Here is a 6191-nt window from a genome sequence, read left to right as displayed (position 1 = left end):
GGGCGGTGCCCCAACTCCCCAATCGGCCCTGCTCTGAGCCTGACCAGGGGCTGCACTTAGGGATTGGGCCTGCCCTCTGCCACCCGGGAGCAGGCCTAAGCCAGCAGGTCGTTATCTCCCAAGGGGTCCCAGACTGCGAGAGGGCACAGGCCGGGCTGGGGGACCCCTCCTCCCCCCCGAGTGCACAAATTTTTGTGCACCGGGCCTCTAGTAGATAATAGATAATAAAAGGGTAATATGCAAATAGACCGAATGGCAGAACAACCAATCAAAGCGTAATATGCTAAGGCTGCTCAACTGCTCGCCATGACATTGCCTGACCACCAGGGGGGAGACAGTCAACTGGTCAACCAGTTGCTATGAGGTGCACTGACCACCAGGGGGCAGATGTTCTAACCTGTAGGTTAGCTTGCTGCTGGGGTCTGGCGGATCGGGGCTGAGTGAAATGGGCCGGACATGCCCTGGAGCCCTCCTGCGGTCCCTCCCCGGCCCGATCGCGCACTGGTGGGGTCCCTCAGCCTGGCCAGTGCCCTCTGGCAATCTGGGACCCCTCGGGGGATGTTGGAGAGCTGGTTTCAGCCTGGTCCCACAGGCCACTCCCCTTGGGAGGGCGCCAGACACAGGGCTCATGGCTGGTGAGTGCTGCTGCGGCAGCGTGAGCCTCTCCGGATCGGGACTGATTGGGCGCAAGCCCGCAGCAGGCACAGTGGGGCCAGGATGAGCGGGAGCAGCAGGTAGGAGCTGCAGGCGGCGTTGGACTGTGGGTTTTGGCCTGATCTCTGCAGGCCACCCAGAGGGACCCCACCCATGCATGAATTTGTGCACCAGGCCTCTAGTCTAATAATAAATACATTTTTAAAACATGACATATTCTGTTCCTCTCTTAGTTGGTTCCAACTAGATTAAAGGATCTGAGAACTCTTGCAGAAAGGAAGTGTGTATACTTTTGTTAAACTCATCATCTCCCAAGCTTATTTGAACCCTTTTCTTTGTGGACTATAATATCCCGTGTGTATTGGGAAAGGGAAAGGTTAAGCTGTTGTATCAAAAAGATCAAGCAATATAGTGACTGAAAGAATATCCTTCCTTATGAGACAGCCCTGGTTGGGTATGCAGGCTGCATGGCCCCACACAGTCATCTGGTGTCCCAGGCTCCTTCCTTCTGGTTTTCCCACCATTCCCTAGAACATTGTCCTTGGCTGCAGAGTCAAAAGCAAGTCTGAGAGTGTTTGACTTCCACTCGCAGCAAGGGGGGAGAACTTGGCAGATGGCCTGTGCAATGTTGGAAGGCCCACCCTCCGCAAACGGCACACACCTTCTATTCCTTTAGTGAAAGCCTTGTTGCATGGTCACAACAGCTACAAGAGGGGCTGGGAGTGTAGCTAGGAGGACATTGCCCACCTGCGATTTTATTACTATGTGTCAGTGTCACCCAGCCAGCCTGCAGCAGAGCAGGGACTAGAATCCAGGTCTCCCAACTCCTACCCAGGATGCCAGTTACCACATTAGCATTGCTTACTCCTCCATCATGTATGAAGTACCTCTTGAGTTCAAGTTTATTGTCAGATGAGGATAGAAAGCTTTATAAAACACAATTTCACTGATTCTCTATAAAATATCAATTGCATCTTTAATCTGCTAGCAGTTTTTATTTATGGATAAATTTTTGAATATGGCTATTAAAGTAGCAAAAACTATAGGTTTATATCATACTATTTCAATTTGCCAGAGAGCACATACAGCGGGTCCTCAAACAATGTTTCATTCAATGTGGTTTCACTGATGATGTTAAAAAAAAAAATTGATTCCTGCCCAGGGGCCACTGTTTGCATGGAGTTTGAGTGTTCTCCCATGTCTGCATGGGTTTTCTCTAGGTACTCTGGTCTCCTCCCCATTCCAAAGATTTGCACATGTGGTGAGGTATCTAAATTGTCCCAGGCCCTGGCCGGTATGGCTCAGTTGGTTGAGCTTTGTCCCATGCTGGTTTGATTCCCAGTCAGGGCACGTGCAGGAGGCAGCCAATTGATGTTTCTCTCTCTCATCAATGTTCCTCTCTCTCTAAAATCAGTAACAACATATTAAGTTGCCTCAGTCTGAGTGAGTGCAGGTGTGCATGAGTGTGCCCTGCGGTGGAAGAGCGTCCTGTCCAGGGCTGGCTCCTGCCTTGCACCCTGAGCTGCAGGGGTAGGCTCCAGCCCCCTCTCCACCTGAACTGGAGGAAGTGGGTTGGAAAACAATTATCTTCTTTGTTTTTATTCATCTTTATTAAATGTATGTATAGTTCACATTTATCTTCATCTTTAACATGAAAAGTATTTGGAGTCTTTCTTTAGAATTTTTGTGATGTTTTTATTCATCTTACTTAAATGTATGCATAGTTCACATTTATTTTAATCTTTTATATTAGAAGTATTTGGGGTCTTTATTTAGAAGTTTTGTGATGTTTTTGTAACCAGAAATATGTCATAGGGACTTAACTCTTGTTTATATCAATGAGCCTATGGTAAAATAAAGTCGCAGTTTCCAAGAACCTATTTCTAACATTAAGTGAGGACTTACTGTGCTATGGGAATAAACAAACATAAGAGGAACAGAGTATAAAAATCTTGAAATGGACCCAAATACATCTCAGAGTTTAGAGTATGGAAAGATGAATTTCAAATTAGTTCTGAACAACAACAACAAAAAAGATACACTATGTGTGAGAGTGTTGCTGGGATCCCTGGATAGCAATGTGGAAAAAATAGTGTCTACCTCATCCCTCAATATAATTCATATTGTTCAAATATGTAACTTAAAGGAATCATGAAAGTCAAAGCATTTAAAATATAATGTTGAATGGGATAAAGTCTTTCCAGACAAAAACTATAAGAAAACTAAAAGAAAATTTTGATTAATTAGGCTATGTAAGAAGTAAAAACTTATATGTAGAAAAAAGAACAAAAAGTCAAATCATAAATACATTTTTTAAAACCTCACTTGAGGATGTTTATTTGTTGTTTTTGTTTAAGAGAGAGAGGAAGGTGGTGGGGGGGGGGAGAGAGAGAGAGAGAGAGAGAGAGAGATCCATCGATCTGTTGCCTCCTGTACATGCCCCAACCAAGGATCAAACCTGTAACGTAGGCATGTGCCCTGAAAGGGGATCAAACCCACAATATTTTGGTGCACAGGACAACTCTCCAACCAATTGAACCACCTGGTCAGCGCCATAATACATTTTTAAAACATATGTCTCTGACTATTTCCTTGGTACATAAAGAGCTTTTACAAATCAATAACAACTAGTGGCCTGGTGCATGAGTTGCATGGGTAGGGTCTCTAGGCCTGGCTGGCGATTAGGGCTGATTAGGTTCCCCACCTTCCTGCCTCCCTGCCTCCCCGCCTCCTCCTTCCCTCACTCCCTCAGCACCCCACCACTGCTGGTTGCCCACCATGTTCCGCACTGCCCCTGGTGGTCAGCTCACGTCATAGCGAGTGATCGAACTCCTGTTTTCCCGGTCAAACTCCTGAGGGGACACTTTGCATATTAGCCTTTTATATATATAGATAACAACAACAATAGAAAAAGAAATGGGCAAAGGACATGAATATACACAGGAAAGAAATTTAAAATCCAATAAATATACAAAAAGCAGCAAAACAATAAGATAATCTTTTTTCATTAACAGACAGTCCAACATTTAAAACCTTGATAACCTCCAGTATTGGAGAGACTATAACAAAACCCATATTGTCATACACCACTGGTGAGGGTGTAAATTAGTACTAGATGTTAGGAAACAATTTGCAATGGCTATCAAAATTTAAAATATGTATATGATTTGATCCAGCAAGTCCACTTCTAAGACTTTATTTTAATGATAAACAAAACAACAACGATATATAGATATAGACAGGTGTTCATTTTCACGTTGTTTTTTTTTAAAAAAATATGTATGTTTTTATTGATTTCAGAGATAGGAAGGAACAGGGAGAGAGAGGTAGAACCATCAATGATGAGAAGGAATCATTGATTGGCTGCCTCCTGCACATTGGACCGAGCCCGCAACCCAGGCATGTGCCCTTGACCGGAATCGAACCTGGGACCTTCCATCTGCAGGCCGACGCCCTATCCAGTGAGCCAAACCAGCTAGGGCTCATGTTACTTTTAATGGGAAAACAGGTAGCGGAAGATGGGCAACAACCTAAATGTCTGTGGTAGTGTTAAGATTTATCCCCGAATTGGTACTCCTCCCTTTGAGTGTGGGCAGTAGCAGTGACTCTGATCAATAGAATGTGGTGGAAGCGATGGTAACAGACTTTCAAGACTGGGTTATAAAAAGCATTTTGCCTTCTTCCTCATTCTGCCTCTTGAGTTAGTCACCGTGGAAGAAGCCAGCTACCGTGTTGAGAAGACACTGAAGCTGCCCCATGACGAGACCCACACGCAGGAACTGAAGCCCCACGCCCACAGCCACGTGAATGAGCCACCTGGGGGGTGGGCTCTCCAGCCCCAGCCAGGCCTTGCTTCCGGCGGCTTCAGCTCCAGCTGATTTCGTGGCTGAAACCTCATGAGAGACCCAGAGCCAGAAGAACCCAGCTAAGCTGCTTGTGAATTCATTAGCAGGGGATCATGAGATAATAAATGTTTGGTTTAAGCTGCTAAGTTGTGGGGTCATTTGTTAAGCAACAATGGATAACAGATATAATATTAAATAATAAAAAGCTGGTTAATAAAGTATTGTCCTGACATGAATTGGAACTCCATGCTGCTGTTAAAAATAATATCTTCTGCTTGAGATGTGGAAAGCTAAAAGGAGTACTATCTCCACACATGCGAGATTTTAAAAAATCTGGAAAATACACAAATGCACTACTTTTCTTGAACTCATGAGAGAGCTGAGTTCACAAGGCAACATCTTACCTGAAATTTAAGGAAAAACATGTCCTTCCCCTTCTTCTTCCCTCGGCTTCTTCCCCCACAGGCACGAATCTCCTAAACTCTAAGGGTCCCTATGAGACTTGCAACCAGGGGAGCAGTGGGCAGCAGAAGCTCATCCCAGCCTTACCCTCAGGTCTCCAAGGCCCCCTTTTCTCTGACTTCTCAGTGAGCCAAAGCTGCCCAGCCTGGGCTCATTTCCCCACCCAGTCCCTCTCCTGCTGCTGCTTCTGTCCTAGGTCCCTCCTTGTTTCACTGTCCCCGCCTTAATAAACATCCTCTAAAATTCACCTGGACTCATGTTGTGAGATGTTTCCTGCACAAAGTCAAGAACCCACACACTGCCAGCCAGCCCAGCAGACCCGCGTAGGGGAGGGCCCCTTTCCAGCAACAGTCTTCTTAAGGGCACACAGAACATTTAACAGGATGGACCGTTGTTACGGGATGAATTGTGACACACACACACACCCCTTCGTGTTGTGTTGATTTCATTCTATTGATAGTAATACTATGGGCCACAAATGTATATTCTTCACTCAGATGCATAGGCCTGAAATATAATCCTCCATTGACTTGTCTAACTTAATAGAGGAAGGATATGAGACATGAAGAGGTTGCCTTTCAAAGATATTGAGTCGTTTTTGTGTCCCAGGAACTGGGTTTGTAACGCCACCTGGGAATAGGCATTGTCTTCTCCATTACACAGCAGATGACACAGCAGGAGAAACCGAGGCCCCGAGGGGTCACCCCAGGTCGTACAGCTGGGGAGTTGCAAAGGCCAGGTTCTAGCCCACATCTCCCTGACTCCAAGCTCAGTGCTCCTGCTCCTCACCAGGTGAGGCACCAGGTGAGGCGGCCGTGGCTGCCTCAGACGCTTAGTGAGCACACGGAGACAGACCATGCTCTAACCACTGAGCTCTAACCACTAAGACTCTTGCCCACCCTCATGACGGAGGGGCTGACTGTCCCCTGGCTGAGAGGCATCTCTGGCTTAATTCAAGCTCTTAAGGAAAATGAAGACCCACCATAAATGAGGATGGGCAGGCGCTGCCTCAGACCCCCACCTCTGGTGGAGAAATGATCTCAGGTGCCCTTCAAATTGGGGGGAGAGGCATACCCATACCCCATACCCCACCCTCACAAACCCTAGAGCAGCGGTTCTCAACCTGTGGGTCGCGACCCCTTTGGGGGTCGAACGACCCTTTCACAGGGGTCGCCTAAGACCATCGGAAAACACATATATAATTACATATTGTTTTTGTGATTAATCACT

At 46.3% G+C, this 6191-nt stretch overlaps 1 protein-coding gene across 1 annotated transcript in view; it reads left to right on the top strand.

Moving 5' to 3' along the window:
• Positions 1 to 4446, top strand: part of MCF2L2 (MCF.2 cell line derived transforming sequence-like 2) — a 146509-nt gene extending 142063 nt beyond the window's left edge. The window contains exon 24 of the mRNA XM_005859496.2: positions 4360 to 4446. The gene's annotated coding sequence lies outside the window, so the exon portion shown is untranslated. The remainder of the gene's footprint in view (positions 1 to 4359) is intronic.
• The last annotated feature ends 1745 nt before the right edge of the window (positions 4447 to 6191 follow it).

This window comes from Myotis brandtii, unplaced genomic scaffold (genome assembly GCF_000412655.1).
Source record: "Myotis brandtii unplaced genomic scaffold, ASM41265v1 scaffold127, whole genome shotgun sequence".
Taxonomy (NCBI): domain Eukaryota; kingdom Metazoa; phylum Chordata; class Mammalia; order Chiroptera; family Vespertilionidae; genus Myotis; species Myotis brandtii.
This window is presented reverse-complemented; position numbering and strand designations above follow the sequence as displayed.